The sequence below is a fragment of the Bidens hawaiensis genome, unplaced genomic scaffold (assembly GCF_021521415.1).
Source record: "Bidens hawaiensis isolate Kalapana, Puna unplaced genomic scaffold, B.hawaiensis_p1.1 tig00021038_1, whole genome shotgun sequence".
NCBI lineage: Eukaryota > Viridiplantae > Streptophyta > Magnoliopsida > Asterales > Asteraceae > Bidens > Bidens hawaiensis.
This window is the reverse complement of record NW_027493256.1, coordinates 296,617-319,396: the sequence shown is the minus strand read 5'-3', so window position 1 is coordinate 319,396 and position 22,780 is coordinate 296,617. Positions and strand designations below refer to the sequence as shown.

Sequence of the window (22,780 nt, the reverse complement as noted above, 5' to 3'; positions counted from 1 at the left end):
ATGAAAATTTTCCAAGCAAAGTTTGACCGGGTAAGCTTTGTAAGTGGATGTATACCGAGTAGACTTTGAAAAGAATAATTCCGAGTAAGGTTTTATTAACTTAAAAGATAAATATTTTTTTTAATATCAAGTGGATAATGTTACTGTTTGACAGCTAATAATTCACAAAAAGACAAAGAGCATTTAAAACCCACTTTCAAAAAGTATATAAGAGGGAGTCAGGCAAAATTTTCAACATTATTTTTCTATCTCTCTCCTTCCACTGCAAACTGCTTACTCTCAAAGAAACCCAAACCGACTTATCACATTCTATTATTCCTAACCCTAACTTGAATTAGCCCTCTAATTCCGACTCGGTAAGCAACATTAATGTGTTTTCCGACGACAATTAAGCTATAATGAGCTTTGATTATGTATCTGATTACTAATACTCTGTTTATGTGTGTAGGTTATAAATTTGTCGAAGAACAGGTTCTTGATGATTTTCTCTTTTCTTTCTTCTTCATTTTTATACCTTGAAATTATCTAAAGTACTGAACTTTATGACTAATTTCACTTTGAATATGTTTGTTTATGTGATTCAGATATGGCAGACAATGAACCCAAGTATGTCTTCGAACCAAAACATAATACGTGTTTACTTCTACAAGTGACACCTGACAATGAGCCGATGGCTAGGATGATAACTTGGATGGCTCGGTCCAACGTCAGTTTTGCGTTCACCGAAAGCCCTGTCATATACAGAAATCATTCTTTGGATTTCTGGAGATCTGCTGAACTGATTGAGGACATAAATGGTAAAAGAATCGAGGCAACCGTGGCTAGACAAGAGATACATATTACGGAGAGAATGATAAGAAGATGTCTCTGGTTGAATGATGGTGATCACAACTCAATAAACTTCAGCACACCCCACCTAATGAAAATATTTGAAGAGACAATGGGTTATCAAGGAAATGTTCATGAAGGACAGTTTCAGAATGGCATGTTTCCTATGCTGTACAGATTTCTTATTCACGATGTTATACACGAATTTGCTCCAAGGAAGGGATCGTGGACCTTGATGAGTCACGACTTAGCAAATGCCACAGTTGGGATTGTATAGGATCTGCCCTTCAATTTCTCTAAGATGATATTTGAAGGATTAGTAGGAAATCTGAAGAAGTCTGAAAGAAAAAGATTTTTACAATATCCAAGATTCCTACAGATAATCTTCAATAGTGAGCTTCAAGATCTACCCACTGTTGGAACTACACACCAACTGCAAGACCCTGACACATATAGAAGAATCAAAAATCCATGTGTCTCAAATACATACAACTCAAATGTTCCATTTGAGATATTGCCATGGTTATTGGACCATGACTTGCAAGTGATGCCAGTACCTGAGTTAAGCTCAGAGAAGGAAGGAGGAGAGGATGACAGTGATGATGATGATGGAAACTCTGATGATGGAGATGGAAATGGAGATGAAGGAGGAGACGAAGTGAATATTGAAGTTGTTGCACCTATTCAGGGGGAGCAACTTGAGCACATTGAACAACCAATTATTCCATCACCATCACAAACTCCACCACACCAGATCACTCACACACCACCTCAAACCCTAACCATTAGCCAACCTGAAACCTCATCACATACATCACCACCACCACAAACACCACCTACATATAGCCCAACCCACACAGACTCACTCATTCCAAGCCCAGTTCATACACAATCACCACCACCATCCACTTACCAAACTCACACCACAGAACAACCTGAACATGAAACATTATTCACAACACCACCCACATCACCACTCACTAACACAGACCTGTTCCAAAGAAATCTAGATTTCACGTTAGAGAATGCGGAATTGAAAAGAAGAAATGAGGAGGTGACCATTGAAAATGTGATGCTGTTAGAGAAGTTGGTTCAAGCTAACATGAGAATTCAAGCCCTGGTGCAGGAGGTTGAGAAGACCTCAGCTGCCCCAAAACAGGGGGAGAATGAATCTAGGCCAACTGTCTCAAATGTGAATGTTGAAGAGACTGTAGCAGTTGTTGAGACTGCAGATAGTTTAAAGCTGATTATAAGTATGTATGATGATGGAGAGGAAAGCAGTGATGAAAGGAGGATTGATGATGATGAGTATGAAAGAGATATGTCTGAGGGTGCAGAACAAGACTATGATTACATTAATGAAATAAGTGATGAAGAGACTGTTGAGAAAGTAAATGAAATTGAAAAGATAAATGCTGAATGGCAGGCTGAGACAGAGGAAAGGATTGAGAAGATAAATACAGAAGAGAATGTGGCTATCACTGATATGGCTACTGATATTCCTACTGACATTGCTACTGATGTCTTGACTGACATACTTACAGAAGTAGACACTGAAGTAATGAATGATGAAGATACTGCTACTGAGGAGATTGTGCTCATTGAACTAGAAAATGAACAAGCAGAATGCTCCAAGACATCAGTTACAGAAAGTGAAGAAGATTTAAAGAAAAGGCTGGAAAAGGGAAAAGCCAAAGTTACAGAAGAAGAGCCTGTTATGGCATATCCTGAAAAGGATGTATTGTTTAGAGAAGATGATGAAGCTGCTACTGCTGCTCTAAGGGAACAAGAAAACATTTTGAGAGAAACAAGGGACAGAGAAATAATGGCCCAAACTATGGACCCTGTAGAGTTGGCAGAGCAGGAAAACTTGATCAAACAAGCCAAATTTGCAAGGGAATTCATTGAAGAAGTGGCTGATCAAGAAGTGATAGAGGCCCTGATTGAGTTGAGAAGAGATGAGGAAGTTGAAAACTCCCTAGCTATGGTGGTCAGCATGTTTCAAACTGAAAGTCAACAAGAAACAAAGTCAAATGAGACTGCTGAACCAGTAAATATGAATACTGATATGATGGTTGAAGAAGAAATTGGTGAGTCCATGGCCTCAATGGCTACACAGAAATGGGCTCAACAGATCAAATATGACATTAGACAAAATCCTGATGAATGGGAGTATGTGGATGATCCCAAGTATGGAAAGAAGTATTCAAGGAAAAGGGATCGACCAGAAACATTCATGTCAGATGAAGGTACTGAGTCTGTAAAGAAAGGGAGATGGGATGATAAGAACAACTACTTTGTAGAAACCCCTGATGATGAAGCAAGTCCCATAAGGGCAATTCCTTTGCAAACTCTAAGGCCAGATGAACATGTGCAAGGAGTGCCAAATGTACCAATTCCTGAGAACCCACCTTCTGATGAACCACAGATTGATGCAATGAATGATCTATCTGAAGGTGAGGATGATTCTGAAAATTCTGATGATGATAATAATGATGATCCTGAGAATGATGAAGGGAAAGTTGGTGCAGCTACCAATGTTGTGTCCCCACAAGTGGAAATGACTGATGTGCATAGGGCAAACATTGAGCTGAGTGTGTTGGAAGCCAAGAGGCTTATGCAACAAAAGAGTAGAGATGCCCAAAAATACAAAGACTATCTAAAGAGGCACAACTACTCTGAGGAAGATTTGTCTCAATTCACCTTTGATAAACTTCAAGATTTATACAACAGTGAAAGGGAGAAGGTGATTGAAAAATGTTTAAAAGAAAATAAACTGCTTGAAATGTTGGAAAATTTGAAGAAGTGATTTGGAGGTATGTGTGGTTACTTATTGGAGAGAGGTATGAAGCCTGAGATTGTTGAATATTTATCCAGAGAATCAGTGTTGGGCCAATACAACAAACTGAAAAGAAAAGAAAAATTGAAAAGGGTCCAAGCTGAGAGCTCTACTAAACAGGGTAAACCAACTGATGAACCTCAAGCAAAGAAGAGAAGAATCCAAACGTTGACGGAAAAACAAAAGAAACAGACTGAAAAAGAAAAACTAGATGAAGTGCCTACTGTTGAAACACCCATCCCAGAGGAACCTAAGTCTGAACCTGAAGAAGAACCATTTGTTCCTTGGGAAAATGAAGAAATGATAAACATTCTAAGAAACATAATGATAAATCAGAAAGGAATGACTGAAGCAGACTTCAATATCTTGGAAAAAGAGGATCTGAAATACCTCTTTTATATACATAAGGCTGAATGGGAAAAGGCTTTAAGAGAATAAGAGAACCCAAGATAATACGCTGATGGTAGGTTTGTACCTGCTGGATTGGCAAGAACACCTGGAATGGAAAAGATGTTAAGAGAACTTAAAGCAGCAGGACATGATGTTGTTGAATTAACTAACCTTCCTACCGAAATGGTAGAGGCTGTCTATGTAAAAGTTTTCAACTTGGGACCTCAAAATCCCAAGAAGTCTGTTCCCTTCAGACCTCCTATTTCAAGAAGACTTCCACAAGGAGGAAGAGGTCAAGGAGGAAGAGGTGAATCAAGTAGTTCAGCACAACAAAGAACAAGATCACAATCTATTGTGGATCTACCAAGAGAATTGTACTATGATTCTGTCGCTGATACCCTCAAGGTTATTATGGAGAGCAGGTTATTAAGAGAGATTGTGGTTAGAAGTGACTTTCGTGAGTTTAATGAAGAACAGTTGAGAAGGATGGCCGCTCTCCATTTGAATGACAACAGACCAGGAACAGATCTGCAGGTAGACAAATGAATGATCTATCAAAGTACCTGCATGAAGAAGCTGATAAAGGATTCCAATTCTTAAAAGAAAAGAGGAGCTGGAGATTGATTCAGTCTCACAAATCAAGAAGGATTTCGAAGTTGAGAAGAATGGACATAGCCGAGAGAGACTATCAAATGAATGTCCGAGATCAGAATCCATTATCCAACATGAATGCTTGCACAAGTATGAGAAGAAGGATGAGACGCCCCAACTACACAGTACAGAAGAATGGCATAATTGCTTATATTGAATACAAAGAGAATGCCGATCACTTCTTACTGAGAAACTCAGATGGAAAGATATTGGGGATCATCAAGGAAGATGAAGATTTGACATATCTGCACAGTGAAGATCTCATGGATATAAGGGACTTGGCTTTACCAGAAAGTCACATTCATTACCAAGCCCTTATTATCTTCAAGATGAAAGTTGCTTTAGAGCTAATCAACAGAAGACAAGCCATTCATGATGCAAGAAGAAGATAAGATTAATAGAATAGGCTTTGTTTTGTAATGTCTTCGGAAAACTTTCTGATTATGTAATTTGCTTATGTTATTTGAATATGTAATGTTGATTTTTGATTTGATTTGTATTTTTGCTAAGTGTAAGTAAGCATAGAAATGTTTTGGGTCAGCTGAGGTGTTCCAATCAAGGGGGAGATTGTTGAGTTAAGAAATTGACCTAAGGGGGAGATTGTTGAGTCAAATATTTGACCTAAATGACGTACATGGAAGATTGGAATCTTCTCAACCTCCTCTGATTTCACTAAGTAATGGATCCGAGCACACCTTAGACATCCGAGCAAACTTTTACTTAGCCGAGTACGATATTTTGCCTACCGGGCAAGGTTTACTTCAAGTAGTCTTCTTTAGTGGATATCCGAGCAGGGTTTGCAAATTAGTGCATTGCCGGGTAAGGTACACTAGTTTATGTAAATCCGGGCAAGGTTCACTTTATCAAGCAAGTCTGTTCTTCAGAACCAAGTATTTTACTCTTCCGAGTAAGGTTTGGTTGACCAAGTCCAAGAAGCCAAGTGATTGGAAGACCGGGCAAGGTATTCATTAATAAGTATGATCCAAGTATTCTTGATAATCTAAAGGAATATCTCTAAGTAATATCGGGCAAGGTTCAGCTCAAGCAAGGAACAGTACTCCCGAGTACACTTTGCTAATAAGTTATTTTATAGCAAAGAGCTGAAATGGATCATTGAAGAACAAGGTTGCTCGTATGGAGTTTTCTGGCAAAGTCAAGAAGACTGAAGTCTACTCGGTGAATATTTTACTTGGTAAAATACTCTTCAAGAAAAAGTCTACCCGGAAACTGATCCCGAGCACACTTCTATGTTACCAAGTTATGAAGGATGGCCGAGCATACTCGGAAAGCCAAGATTGATGCAAAGCCTACCCGGAAGACTTGTTTTACACTTAGTTTATTTTGAATATGTAATTTGAATATGTATGATTGTATTTAGGGTTTCTAGAAGGAATGACAGCTGTCCTAGGGTGGCAGGCCTATAAATAGAATGTTTAGGGCACGTCGCCAAGAGGGAGAGAGGGAGGACACGGACTTTGAGCCTTTACACTTTTCGAATAAGAAAGAATATTTCTTGAAAGTGACGGCTGTCCTAGGATTCCTAGAACCCTAAATCGATTATCCACTTTGTATGATGAAAATTATATAGATGGAAATCTTTTGAGTGAATCCTGTGTGTGCTTTCTACCTTTGATTATTCTTTGCAACCGTATGTTTGTTATTGATTCCGCCTTTAACAAACGGATATCTTTCAAAATATAGCAACTTGTCATTAACTCTCTTGTCAACACATTAATCTGTGTGAGTTATGACATGATTAATTAAGATCCAGCTGAAATCGAGGGGACAGACAATAGAAAACTGGAATACAAACAAATGTTTGCAGATTCAGATGCACTTTTGGTCACTCTTTAATTCAATTCATCAATTATGTTTTCAGCAGGATGGTTTCTTTGAACAGATGAAGTTTGGATGATTTGACTTGAAGTTAAATTTGAATCAAGATTTGTGTCATTGAGATCAGGTTCTTCAATGATTAAATCTGATGATTCATTGTTCAATGTAGCTTCTTCAACATTCTGAGTTTATGTTGATGCAACATCAGTTCCCATATTCAGGTTTTGAAACAAAGTTTCAAATCTTGATTGTCTTTTAGTTTGGTCTTGATCTTGCTGGTCACTTGTTTGATCAACATTTATGTCATGATTTTCTTGATCTTGTGGATGATCAAGATTTTCATTTTGTTTATCTTCATATTCATCTTCAGAAGCATTCTTATCAAAAGAGTACTCAGGATTCTTATCAGCAACTTTGAACCATAACTTGTCTAAATCAGCTTTTCTTTCAGAAGTAGCTTCAGGGACATTGTTCTATAAAAGTTTTTATCAAAGTCTTCAGGATATATCTTGAAAGATTTGACTAACTTCTCCAGATCAAATAACCATGATGCTCCATCAATAGTGTTAAACTAAGTTTCATTGAAAATTATATCAGAAGATTCAATCACACTTAAATGATCTTTCACATAAACTATGTAAGCCCTTGAGTGTGATGAATATCCAACAAAGAAACAATCTAAAGATTCTGATTGAAACTTGTTCAAGTAATCTTTAGTGTTAAACAAAGAGCATTTACAACCAAATGGCTTGAGAAACTTAATGTAAGGCTTCCTTTTATACAAAATCTCATAGGGAGTTTTGTTTTCACTTTTGTTGAGAAGGACTCTTTTCTGAACATAACAAGCAGTGTTAATTACTTCTGCCCAAAATGTCACTAGGCAAATAAGCATCTGCAAGCATGGTTCTTGCAGCCTCAATTAATGTTCTGTTTCTTTTTTCTACAACCCCATTTTGTACAGGAGTTCTAGGGGCACTGAATTGTTGAAATATTCCTTTAGCTTGACAAAATTCAGTCATTGTCTCATTCTTGAAGTTATTTCCATTATCACTTCTCATAACCTTCATCCTTGTATCTAATTGGTTCTCAATCCTAGTCACACAACTTTTAATCATTTCAGCAGCTTCATCCTTTAAGTTCATAAAATATACCATGTAAATCTTGAATAATCATCAATAATCCCCAAACAATACCTCTTTTTACCAATGCTTGGAACACTTACTGGACCAAAAAGATTCATAAGAAGCATTTCAAGAATCTGTTCAATTGAGTTTATCAGTTTTGTTTTGTGTGATGATTTGTGATGCTTCCCCTTTTGACAAGAAATACATTTATCATCTTATTTGAATTCTCTTGTTGGTAAACAAATGGCATGTTCACCCTTAACAAGTTTGTTCATATTCTTGAGATTGACATGACATAACTTTCTGTCCCAAAGCTTTGTTTCATTTTCAGAGGCTTTTGACACAAAACTTGTTCCACCTCTAAAAATGACATCTTTCATCCTTAGTTTATACAAATTTCTATTTCTAGGCGCCATCATCATAATCATATCAGGAGGAATTACAAATTCAGGTTTCTGGATGAAACAATGAGATTCGTCAAATCCAACCTTATAACCCTAATCACACATCTGTGATATGCTCAAAAGATTATATTGTAAACCTTCCACATGAAAAAAATTGTCAAAAGACACTTTCCCATTGGTAAGAATGCCTTTGCCCACAATCTTCCCTCCATTTTCATCACTACCAAAGGCAACTGGTCCTTCAAACTTCTCGTCATAATTGACCAATGATCCTTTATCACAGGTCATGTGCCTGAAACATCCACTGTCCATATACCATACATCATTCATTGTTGTGGACTGTTCCTGCACAAATTAAATGAAAAGATCGGTTAAGTGATAAATCACAAGCTGCAAATCATCAGCAACTTCATCATCAGTTTCATTTAGTTTGGTATCCTCATACACTAGCTCACAAGACTCATTAGTCTCATAGCCAGTTTCATATACGTTTCCAACATAGGGAACTATGCTAGTACATTCTTCAATGATTGTTTCCCTTTTCATGATAGTCACTTGAGTTTCATATTTTGGTTTTCACAAAAATCCATGTGGTTCATCACCATGTTTCAAGACAAACTTATCATCACCAGTGAGCTCTTATGATATTTTTATGTTGAATATTTTCTTCTTGAGCTTGCTCTTTCTTTCACAACTGATTGACTTTTCAGAGTAAATAGATTTCTCATATTCCCGAGACATAACCAACTGACTTCTGATTGGTTTCTTGATCATTGTTCCCTTTTTCTTAATAGAATATATTTTCTTATCAGTCTCTTTATCACTCCTGACATGATCATCAACTTTCTTCTTACCCTTACTCAAATACTCATTGTATCTCTTTTTGTAAAATGCAAAAACCTGTCCAAACTTTGTATGGTCAGGGACATGAAAGGGTTCAGGAGAGAACCTTTCTTGACATGAGTCAGTTTGATGCTCATAAACATCACATACTTTGCACCAAACTTGTCCTTTAAATCTTTCACTTGAGTTACCCCTTTTGTATCTTTCACTTGGTCTTGAGGGGTCAAATCCAAGGGTCTTTTGATGAGTAATAATACCATCAAAGTTAATTGAAAAGGGCAGAAATTCCTCAATCTTGGTATCCTTTCATTCCACAGTACTTTTCACAAAATTGATCTTCTCTAATTTGATTGGACTTTCATTTTTATCATTCCTTGGTCTCAACCATCTTCTAGCATAATCTTCCATGCTCTTCACATCTCCAACATCAAACAATTCATGATTGGAAAAAGCTGGATAAATTGGAAGAAAAAGATCATCATTCTTGATGATTTCATCATTCTTTTTGTTGTTCTTGACACTTTCAGTAGGGTATCTGGACTGAGTTTGATAACTGTCCATACATTGTTGTTCCAAAATCTATATATGGTTTTCTTATGTTAACTCACTCATCTCATACACATTGATTATACTCTGTTTCTTGAAACACTCATTTTGCAATTCACCAACTTCCTTTTTAAAACATCATTCATTTCAAGTAATTTAAAAGTTGTGGGATTTGAATGTACTTGTGATGAAGAGGATTCAGCTTTATTTCCAATTTTTGCCATGAATGCCACATTAGCCTTCTCAATGTCTTCAGCATGGTTACTCCAGTCAAACATACCATTTTATGGTTGTTGAGCAACAACAACATTCCCTTGATTTCTAGGCTGCTTGGCATTGTTTCTGTTTTGATTGGTAGCAGCTTGTGGAGGGATTTGTTAGTTTCTTTGAAATGGCTATTATTGTGGGATAATTTGTTGTTGATTCCGATTCTGATACTGGAAATTGTTGCTGTTATTGAACTGTCTCTATTGACCTTGATTTTGATTTTGATACTGAAATTGGTTTCTTCGTTGATTGTTGTTTTGAAATGGCCTTGGCTGGTTACACTCTCTTGCAAAATGACCTGGTAGTTGGCAAATGTAGCAGATTGCTTTGGACTAGTCAAAGCCAATTCTGTCATTTGGTCCAAAAATTAATGATCTTCATGTTCTGCTGAACAACCTCTTGCTTCTCACAACCAACATGGCAGCATGCTATTTGAGATCCATGTCTTCCAAATCATCAGCATCAATTTTTACTAAGTCTTCTTGTACCACACTTGTGTGAATCAAATTCTTGGCCACAAATGCATTGTATGAATCGGTGAACATTGAGAAAAGAGCTTGATAATCATTTCCTTAATTGATATTTCCTGCAACATAAAGAGCATGTCCACTTGCCATTGAGGATGTATCTCCATCATCCTTTAACTAAACATTAAACCATGGTTTTCCACTTTGACTTTCGGGCTGACTAGCCACAAACACTCTTGGGGTTTCAGCATTAAAATACATGTGGTTCTTCAATGATGGGGACTTCTTGTTGATTTTTTGTTGATAGGTTCCCCATAGGTGCAATTAGAGCATTTGAAACTTAAAAGCTTGGTTTATCTTCTTTGATCATGTGATTTTAAATCATCTCATACTCAGCAGCTTAGAGAAACCAGATAACATTATCTAGCTTGTGTTTGGGAAATTTGTCTTCTCTTTAATGAATTTGCTGGTTGTGTACCATTCACCAGAGAGAGGTGATAGCAACTTCTTGTTCACGTCAAAATCAGTGATTTCAAGGTCAGTGGCTCTTATTTCATTGACTATTGCAACAAACCTTTGCAACACAGATTTCAACCTTTCTCCATCTTTAAACTTAAATCTATCAAGTTGTTTCTTTAATCTATCTTTCTTAATGTCTTTCAGCTCAGTATTCCCTTCAAACATTTCAACTACAACATCAAACATATCCTTAGAAGCAGTGTGATGATTCACAATTGTCAAGATTTCCCATGACAGACCCAACTTCAACATGGACAGACCCAACTTCAACATGAACATATGGACTATTCTTGATGGACTTCCACATATCAGCATCATTGTAACAAAACGGCTTCAAATAAGACCTTCCATTTGATGTAGTTCTCCTGGCTTAACAACCTTGGAATCTTGTTAGTAGACACTTGTTAGTCATCCATTTGTTCAGAAATGTTTTTGTTATTTTTGAAAAATATTTGTTCGATTAAGTGTTCGTGTCCGTATTCGCTTAAAGTTAAATGAATAAACACGAACTAATACATTACACTAACAAGATTGAGGATGAAGACAAAACGGAGGCCCTTTTGTAAGTTGTACAAAGTGTCAACAAAGGTGTACAAAATTAATTTTTCGTATTTAAATAAGTATTTGAAAATGATAGTTATATAAGGGTTAGGCTAAATGTACCCCTCTGTGTACTTTTCATACCCTCCACTAGAATTTCAGTTCTTTCGACAATTTAATTTAACATATTACTAACCTCTTATATTTTTAGTAATTTCCAGTCTCCTTTAAAATATCAAATCAAATACCATAAAGTTTATTGTTATATTATTTTTTTCATTTTCTATCTTTTTGTGTTTATTGTTCTTTATGAAAATAATAATATTTATTATCTTTATAAAATATATTTAAAAAATAATGATATAACGCCTTTATAAAAATGATAAAACATTTGTTTATATTTATCTTATCATATGTCTCACACCTGAAAAAAAAAGATCATTTAAATATTTTTTGATAAGTTTAAATGCATGAAATTAATGTCACGTGAGAAAAGAACCAACTTGTTGATTAAGTCTTATGTTGTTTAATCTATTTTATTGATGAAAAAAATGTCTTTCTTTTTTAAAGTAAGCTATCTTTAAAAATTATTAAAAAATAACACACCCTAAAAGTATTAAAAAAAACTAAAAGAAAAAAAAATGTTTTTTTATTTTTAATTTAAAAAATAAATTTTACATAAACAATTTTTATTGTTTAAAAATGCAAAAAAAAATTATAATATGCAAAAAAAAAGGAAAAGAAATTCAATTTAAGTAATAATAAAAAAAACTTTCTTGACAATAAAAGATAACAAAACGACAAAGGATGAACAAAAAGGTCTAAATCGTATTAATGTAAAATTTGAGAGACGTGGTGCATTTAGTAAATTGAAGGAAATAGAGGTACGTTTAGCAACACCCTTTATAAACTTTTTGAAATGCAACTTTGTGTTTTTTCAAAAAATAGTTACTAACCAACTAAAATTAGTTATTATCTATTATCTAATTATATATATAGTATAATTAAGAGGTTTGGTGCCACAAAAGAATTTTTTGGATATTTTATTAGTTGTTTTTGTATTTGTTTAAATCATTTTGTTGATAAACCAATTGTGATGTCTTGGCGGGTTGGTTAATGTTAAATTTGTTAATTGCTAAACTATCAATAGCACAATGCAAGTTCAAGACTCATATAAAACAACCCCTTCATTGTTTGAATAGATATTTTTTTGGTTTTTTTTTTTTTAAAATATATATATTATTTGTGTTTTTTTTCAAATATATTAATATAGATAAGAGTTTTGGTGCCAAAAGTTCTCCATTGAGCCATTTGGAGGAAATCTTTTTTCTTTGTTTCGTTTCGTTTTGTTTTGTTCCGTTATCGTAACGAACATGACGGAAACTTGATCGAATTCGTGTAAAGTCATCGCAATTTGTTTTAGTTTTAGTACGTTAATGAACTGACGAAAACAGACTGGATGCCAAGTTTTTTAGTTCAAGTACAGTAACGAAAGTGACGGAAACCGATCGAATTTGCGTAGACTCACCGCCTCAATGTCCGGGATCATTAATGATCTGGTTTTACCAACGCTCAAGTTTTACCAACCAACTCTATCTCATTGGTCCACCTAAATTATTATAATTTTTTAGTTTTATTTTCGGCTTTAGTTACGGTATAATAATGCACGTAACCAAAACCGACTGAATTCGCGTCGACTTACAGCCTCAATGTTTGGGACCGACAACTTTTGAGTTTTACCGCCGCTTGAGTTTACCTGCCCCGGCGCAACGCGCCGGGTAAAACTCGAGTATATATATAAAAGACAAGTTTGGTGCCGCTAAGTCGTTATTGGGTCACTTGGCGGCACCTTACTTGTCTATAACATTTTGTTATTTATTATTTTTTTTTGACTTTTTCATTTCGGTATCATAACGAATATAACGGAAACCGATCGAACAACAATTTTGTTTGTTTAATTTCGATATTGTAACGAACATGACAGGAATCAACAAACTTTGCATAGACTTACCGACTCAACGCCCGGGACCGACAACGTTCGGTTCGGGTTTTACCAACGCTCGTTTTTACCGCCCGACGTCACTACTCAGTTTTTACATTTCCCCTTTTTAGTTCCGGTACTGTAACGAATGTGGCTGAAACCGACCGAATTCGTCTCTAGTTACCGCCTCAATTCCCAGGATTGACAACGCTTGGGGTTTACCACCGCCCAGGGTTACCAACCAAACAAAGATCATTTTAAATAATCTATTTTTTTATATGTTAATTTGACGAATATGTTTTTTTTGGGCTAAACGCTAAGGTTTTATCAATGGTATCTATACCATAACGAACGTAAACGATACTGACCAAATTCCCATTCACTCACTGGCATAGTGCTCGGGTTTTACTGATACCCGATTTTAACATTGAGGTTTACCAACTGCAAACTTTAGTAGTGTTTGATCCTCTCATATATATTGGTCGTCCCCTTAACTAAAAAAAGTAAAATCTTATATTCGTCGGACGGCCCTTGTTTAGCTTGAGAATTTATTAGAATTAAAATACGATAGAAGAAAAGAATACACATGAAAGGTTAGAATAAAATGTTGATGATATTTATAAAGCAATGGGTATATTCTAACGCCCAACATAAGTTAATTGTCATGACACTTTAAATATGTATTAAACCACTCTCCACAAGTGATAAATTTGTTAAAAATGATCATGACTTATGTTTTTCATCGGTTTAAAGTGAACAATGTGTATTAAGTTATATATTAATTACTAATTCATTTGTTATTTTAATTTATGTATTAATTACTAATGGACTAGATCATTTCCTTTGTATAAGATGGAGTGAAAAGAGAGAAAATAAACGAAATCTAAAGACCAATGATCCCTCATTTAAATGGTTGAGCTGAATCAACTAAAGACTTTAATTTTAAAATTGAGAGCTCTTGAGGTAAAGTCTTATTCGTAATAAAAATATGGGTTTTCAGGTTGGGCCATATGCTTAATCTCATTTATGTTCACTTTCCTTCTGAGAAAGGAATAAAAATAACCAGGTGAATTATTAACTCGTCAATAATCTAAATGGTTGTTCAAAAAAAATGATAATAAAACATAAGGAAAGGTATGACTTTGTTTAAGCAAAGATTCCAAAAACAAGAAAATAGAAACAATGGGTCCTTGATAAATGACTGGGTAATAATAATTAAATGATGATGTTGATGTTATAAACCCGTAAAGCATAGTACGTTTGGCACAACCATTTCACATTATTATTAATACTTTATTTTGTCAATAATTAGGGGCGACCCAAAGTATAATAGAGGGCGTCGGCCCATGACAGGAAGCATTGACACGTAGAGGTGCTTAAATCGGATTTTTTAAATACCTGGGTTTGTGTATGAAATCGGGTTCAGGTATGACCGGGTATTAGAAAATCAGGTATTGACAATAGTCGGGTCGGGTTTGGGTTCGGGTCCGGGTATTGTCTCTAAAAACCATACCCTATACATCGGGTTCGGGTCGGGTATTCTAAAACCGGATATTTGAATACCTTATTTTCGGGTATTGAAAAAACCCTATTTTCGGGTTTTTTCGGTATTTTTCTGGGTATTTTTCAGGTATAGATTGGATTTTTTAAAAGGTTGCACTTTTTAGGAGTATTTTTCGGGTATTTTTAAGGTATTTTTGGGTATACATCGGGTATTTGATATACTCGGTTTCGGATATTGGAGAAACTCGGTTCTGGGTATGTAACCGGTTCGGGTTTTCGGGTACTACCGGGTACAAATCGAGTCCGGTTTGGGTTTTGGTTTTACTACTGACATGCATACCCTGTCTGTACCCTACGGGTAGGGTCGAGTACGGGTTCGGGTATTAAAAACCAGTGTATTAGAAAAACCGATTCGGGGTTTTTTTTCGGGTCCGGTTCCGGGTTCGGGTATTTTGTGCACCTTTATTGACACGTGCAATGACATATTTCCATTGTTAAATTCAACTTCAATTTTTTTCTTGGGTTTTCAAGGACATCAACATCCTGTATACGTCTCATATATGGCTATACGGAGGTCTTTTATGCCCCTTATAACGCCATGTATAGCCCTATACAAGACTTATAAGAAGGTGTTTAAGGAGTCCCTAGTAGAACTCTACTTAAAGTCAAATGTTTAATTACAACGAAAACTTAAATTAATTATTTTATTTTGCTTAGGTTTAACCTTTCATTTATTTATTTGGAGTTTAGTCAAGTCAAATTATTTTTGAAAGACCAACTTAAAATAACATATCTCCATGTTTAAAAAACGTAACTTGGAGAACAAAAATAGTTACAAACAAAGTACATGGTTTTTAAGCCACTCTACCTAGTTTAAAAGAAATTTACAATTACAAGATGAAAACCATAAAAAAGAAACCGAAACAATTGAATCAAAAATAAATTTTCTATACTTTTTACAAGAGCCAAAACTCTCTTTTTTCCAAGCTTTCAAAATGGACCATCAAGTAGTAAAGACATTTGTCTTGACCACATTTTTTCCCCTTTTCAACCATCTAGCAGAATCCAACCAATTCCACAATATTTTCCGAACTTTTATTGAAAGGGAATACCACATCCAACCACCTACCATTCACATCCTAAATCTTCTTGGTTTGATGGAAACTTTCGAAGACATGGTCCCAAGTCTCCACTGACTTCGAGCAAACCAGACATAGTTAAGTCAATTAACACAGAGAACCTGGAATCTGCTGATTTAACTCTAACCAATTTCGGTTTCCTCTAATCATGACCAAACTAACTTCTACAACATTGAATAACATGGTTGAACCACTTGCTACTCGATAATCCCTAAATTCAAAAACTAATCCATGCTATTTAACAATAAAACAAGGGCGACAATTGAAACTAACTCTCCGCGAAACCCTAATTGAACCTAACGAGTGCTGACATTTCAACGACAGTCATCAGATTTTCTTAGCGGCAAAGAGATTATCGATTGAAAAAGAACCCTAAATCGACAAAATGTCCCACCATTCTAAAAGTTGTGCAAAAGACGAACCACACTCTTGAACTTATACTGATATTCGATGCTTCAAAATGACCTAATCGCGCACAGAAAGGAAAGAGAGAGGCCTTCAAAAAACCGCAGTTACCTTCAAATCGACTGACTTCCAAATAACAAGAGGAAGATCGAATGGTAATAACAAGCCTAAGCGCTTATGCCACTTGTTAGGACCTCAATCATAGCAAAATACACACAATCAATTTGCAGAAAAGTAAATGAACACGGGACACGAGGATTTATGTGTTTTTGTCTAAGCTGTCTTTCAATACTTATGATGAGGAATTACATGTACAACATATGAATACAAGACAAATAAATAGGCCAAGTAAAAGAGAATAAAGGTCATCCTATGTAGGGGTGAGCAAAATACGGTTCGGAACCGTCAGAACTAAGGAACCAGAACCGAACCAGTGCCTCAGAACCGCTAACCTGTGTTACCTTACGGTTCTCGGTTCTCAGAATATGCATTAAACGGTTCACGGTTCGGTTCCGGGTAAAACCGGCGGTTCTAGACTTGGAACCGAAGAACCGGAATATTAAAAACGTTTTACCTAAATTTACCAATCCCATTTTTTTATAGGGTAACTTATTAACTGACATCCATTCAATCATTATTTAACTTAAATCTTATTTATTTAAGTTAAAGACCTAGCAACCATGATCAATTTTGATTTAAGCTATCAATGTAATTTAATATAAAATAATATGATCTTCCTTTAATCTCTCATTGCTAATGATTTATTTTAGTTCAACAATTAGGTTTTATAACGAAGGTTCATGTTGTATACTAAATTAATTTTACTGTGAAAGAAAACATAAAATTATATAAACTTGTTTTGTAATCTGCAAAGTTCGCACAATTCATTTGATAAATATACAACGGAACCGGTTCTGGCCAGAACCGATTAGCGAGAACCGACTTTACCAGTTCTGAAACCGAACCGGTTTACTATAAGAGGTTCCGGTTCCGGTTCTAATTTTCAGTCATTTTCGGTTCGGTTCGGTTCGGTTCTCATAGTTCTGAACCATTGCACATCCCTAATCCTATGAGGCAAGAGCTTCCATTGTCTTCGATCTCCATATTGTCTTCATTTAAACCCAAGAATGGGCCATTAATAAAACTTCACAAACCCAGCATCCTTGAAATTTTTATTTTTCAATCTATATTAAAACAATCATTAAATTAAAAAAAAAAACATTTATTAACATTATAACTTGTTCGAAAAATAATATTTTATAAATCAACAGTAATTATTAACTATTACCTGACTCGTGATTGTTAAAGATTCAATAAAACTGTCAGTGTGGGGTTAACATACTTGATAATAAAGACATTTAACTCGAGTAGGAGTAACATTTGCTCTTCCGAAAAGAAAAAAAAAAGAAAGATGAAATTAATTAACCGACATGTAACAGTTTATTCTTTCATTTCATTGTAGAGAACAAAATAATGTAGCATATATATCTAATATCCAGTTTATGCCTCACTTATGACTCTGTAATTTGTATATAGCAACCCTACGTATATAAATCATCATGAGCCAGAATAAAAACGTTGACTTCCGACATTCAGTAGTTGACCAAACCGTAACCATGAACAATCGATCTCAACGAACCAAGAATCAACGGCTATGATACAAAGGCCAATTCGAAAGTTCAAAAGAATTTCCGGTTATTGCAGATGAGCCATCGCTGGTTCTCGATGAATTAGACGAGAAGTTTATAAGACCATAACCAGATTCGGTTGCAGATGATGAGTTGTTGGTTTTTGAAATTTTGGGACGTGTGTTTTCCTAGGTAAGTGATGTCAAACGTTGTCGGGTCTAGACTAGATCTTTGAACTTGTTTAGTTGCACAGCATCCGTGTGTGTTTCGGTAAGTGCATCTGTAATATTCTCTGCAAGTTTTTTTATAATGTGGAATGAATAAACTGATTAGTATGCATAATTTATGTAATGAAAATGCGAGTCAACTTTATAAAAAGTCAACATGGTTGAAGGCAAAACAGAAACCTGGGATATTTAGCATTGAGGATTTCTTTTTGGCCGTATTTCCTCCACATATAACCGTCATTTGGGGGCACTTCAAGCCCCATTTCAAGGTTCACTTTCACTTGATGTTTCCACTTAACATTGCTGCTATTGCCGTTATTTCTGCGTGATATAACGATAATTTGTAAATTAGTATGCACGACGAGTAAGCAAAAACTGATGAATAATTATAAACATACACACATAGGGAAGGGATCAAATAAAAACCACTTTGATACTTGAAAACCACTTTTAAACAATAACTTTTTAATTTTTATTTTCCATTCTTTCTATAAGTAATTAATCTTTGCCATAAAAAAACAAGAAAAAAACAAAAACGATATACGTAGCTCGTGAAAGTTCATCTATGTAGTTTGTAATCCACACATACACACACACCCCTCATATGAGATGCAAATATACTTCGAGAGCTACACATATGTACGTTCATGAACTACAAATATTTTTTATTGTTTTTTTTTTCCAATACTAACCTTATTAAAAAATGGGAAAAAAAATGATAAGTTGGTAATAGTTTTCGTGGTTTTCAAGCTAAAAGTGGTTTTTATTGGAACCGCACCCTATACTCATAAGAGATTTCAATACAGAACCGTAATAATGCGAGAACCAATCTGCACATTCATTTTTTTGTGTATTATTTAAGATTCTAACATGACTATTAAAATACATAACCCGTGTGAATGTACTTGAATTGATATTGTGCAAAAAACAATATGTGTATTTATATATTATAATAAACCACATGTGTAGATTCACTATAATTCTCTGATCTACATATGTACGTGAATTTGTTACGAGAAAGTAGGAAATTAATTAATTAATTAAAAAATATACCCTTTTTATTAAATTTTAAATATAAATGAATGGCTCAGATTATTTCTCGTAGTTCTTGCATTATTTGTGGTCAAAATTGTTGGAGGTGACACTATGATGAGTCAGTCAGGGTAAGATAACGGGTCGAAACGAGTAATTTTTAGGTCAAGCGGTCCAGCGGAGCTGGTTTGACCTACAACAATTTTTCCTTATATTTAATCACTAATAATGCGTTAAATATAATTAAAAAAATCACACTATTACAATAATAATCTATGTTCCCGATAAAACAGTTTTAGATATAACAGGGGTGTAAACGAGCCAAGCCGCTCGTGAGTAACTTGAGAGTTGAGATCAAGCTTAAACTAGCCGAACCTAAAATTACTTTCTTATTGAATGAGCCTGAGCTTCACTGTATCAAGCTCAAGCTGGCTTGCGAGCCTAAATGGGTTATTAATTATATAATTTTTTATTTGATATATTACATATCATTTGATAATAGTAACTATTATATCTAACATTATGAAATAAGAAACTAAATTATATGTATTTTGTTATACATAAAAAGTATTATTAAAAAGTGTATTTAAAGCAATTATAAATACAGATAAATTTATTTTTAAATAATAAATTAGCTGAGCTCAAGCTTAAAAACTACTCACGAGCCGAGCTCGAGCTTTTGAAATAGTGCTCGAAATGAGCCGAGTTGAGCCTAGTCATGTTCGGGGTCAGCTTGTTACACCCCTAGTTATATCATTAAAAATAGACTTTGGTCGACTTTCGTCCGGTTCCTATTCGTTTTCTGGTTAAAATTGTCACCTCTGATGTATTCGTCCAAACACAGATAACTTACTTCTTTGTAGAGGCATCCTTTTGACTGGAATCCGAAACAACATTATCATTATGTCGCCTGCCATTCAATGGTTGTTGATACTCGTATTCTGACCTTCTGATTTCTGTTCCAGCATACCGTGACAGTGCCTCATCATCCGAGTTGGTAATATTCTGAGTCGACTCAGTTTCATTAGAAGAAGCAGGCAAATTGAGATCTATCTCAAGCCTCTTACATTGTCCTCCACCTTTGGTTAACTTGCTAAACAGACAGTTAATCTCCCCTGCTGAATTCAGATTCATTTGCCAAACCCTGCACGCATAAAACACAAAGTCAGTTCTTCTACAATAACATAATTCTTGCAATTTCATTAAGTAAAAAGATATTCCACATTTGATATGCATGATTGTAGGAATGTACCAGTATAAGACATTATTAATTCCGAAATCAGTCATGGGCAAAAATAAAAGGATCCAATTACAAGCAGGTAAGCGGGCAACAACCTGATTCATACCTTATGCCGTATAAGTTCAATCATGCTTGTGAGTTCTTATGATAATGAAGATGATAAGCTTGAAATTCATTCCATAAGTATTTTTTGCCTATGAGTTGTTCGATTTAACCTATTTTTTCTTTCAAAAACAGGAGGTTTATACTCAATGTAGAAACTCAAGAAACAATGATCTTTTAGGAGTGACTGTAAACAACTAAATAATGATTCTTAATATGCTATATATAGAAGCAACGGTGAGATCCAGTACAAATGAAATTAACCTACTAAACGTACCAATAACTAGAGTAATAGTTATTACTCTACAATTTTGAACCAGAGCAATCACACCAAAAAACTGAAGTTGAGTAAATTATTACTCTAGTTCAAAAACAGTAGAATAATAATACTTACTCTAATTATTTGTACGTTTCTCAATTCAGGTCAAGCATTAACCCACAGCCTAAAATCAACTCTCACTGATAATATAATACTCTCCGTCAAAATAAAAGCATTCATTTATCAAATATTAGTCAAAATTCGAGTGTAATCTAGCTTGGAAATAAAATACTAATTCAATCCAAACAGCTTGTAGATTATTTATAACAAATAAAGGAACATGGACATGGGTATTAATTTAATGAAATTTGTAATGAATATGTTACCTTTGAATTAACTAACAACCTATGCGGTTTGAAGTTTGAGATCGGTGGTGCGGCTGACAGGAGGTGGTTCCGTTTGTTTCTTGTTCTTCAACTCAACTGCTTTTATATGTTTGACTTTTTATTAAACAGTTGACGGTGAAAGCTTAAGCATGCGGATGCTTTCTTTGCAATTTATTTAATATCTCTATTTTACTTAATTAACTTTACATTTATGGAGAGTCGTGTTAAAGTGTTATTTGCAACTAGTTTAATTTACGGATTTCCTACACACACTATCGGTGTTTAGGAGACACCATTCAATACGTTACGGATATATGTTGAAAGATGTTCTTTAAAATAACGTTTTTCTTGTCTTTTTATGTTTCTTTTAAATTTAATTTTATTTCATTTCTTTTGATTATTGTTTTTAATTTGTTTTATTGTTAATTAGTTTTATTGATTTCATTATCAACGATATGCTCGATTTAAAAATTATAACGAAACAATACTAATAAACGATACACACACACACATATACTAGCTTTTAGCTCCCGTATTATGGGGGTTTTGATATTGGCCGTTTCTAATATTATGAAATAATTTTTAGGATTTTAGTTTAACTAATTGTAATGAAGTTTGTTTTATTCATTCAAAATTTATATACTTGGACATATTTTAATCAATTTATGTGTGTTTAAGTTCGTTCATTGTGTTCGTTTTTACTCATTTTTGGATGATACATTGAATTAATCATCTTATAAGTTTTAAAATATTCACTTAAACCTTTTCATATAATTAACCAACGATTTGATTAAATGTAATCACTTCCTTTTTAGAATTTCTAAAATCAATATTCGGTTTACATTTTTCTTGTGCTAAAATGAACCAAAATCCACATAAGTTGCAAAGTTGGAAGCATGCATACCACTCATATGTATTTTGTATTCATGATGCAACATTGCAGATTTTCGAATGAAAAGAAAAAAAAAAGGCTAGGTAAATCTTTCCACAATAACAATCGCGAGTAGTTGATGAAATTATATATCTACAAGCTTTGTCAAACTATGAGTGTATAACTGCAACATATAGTAATAATAATAAGTGAACATTAAACAAAATTGTATCATGACCATAACAACACAATAAAAAAAAATACCAAACATAAACCTTTGCATACAACCCTTTCTATCTTGAATCTTGAAAGCAAACGTTTGGTAATGTAGGTGAAGAATAAAACACTTAGAACATTGCTCCGCCTTCAAAAGCAAATTTGAAAGAACTGTAATTGTAATATCTCCTTCAAATTATGTTTAGGTTAACCAACTTAAAGTCAAATTCACAGTAATCTTTTTGTCTTGCTTTGCAGACTTCAGGTGGTGCTACATGATGGAACCCAAAAGTTTTTCATCATTGAACTTGTGGCTTCATTATCAAGGCATTAAAAAGCTAACATTAACATTATTCATATATGCTTTAAAGTTTAAACTACTAAGCATTTAATATCTCGTGTAGATCACCATCGATTCAATGAGTTTACACCCCTAAATAACCATTTATCTACTCACGAGTCACTCGATATCTGCTAATTTCAATGAGTCAAGATCAGGCTTGGCTCGACTCATTTACATCCATAAAATGATTTAAC

General features: G+C 34.5%; 1 pseudogene across 1 annotated transcript; it reads right to left on the bottom strand.

The window, feature by feature from the left end:
- Positions 1-17,713: 17,713 nt before the first annotated feature.
- On the bottom strand, positions 17,714-21,238 carry LOC143562596 (uncharacterized; annotated as a pseudogene). Its single transcript, XR_013140514.1, has 4 exons — positions 21,157-21,238; positions 20,023-20,313; positions 18,318-18,458; positions 17,714-18,202 (listed from the first exon to the last, which is right to left on the bottom strand). The product of XR_013140514.1 is annotated as an uncharacterized LOC143562596 (transcript).
- Positions 21,239-22,780: the final 1,542 nt, after the last annotated feature.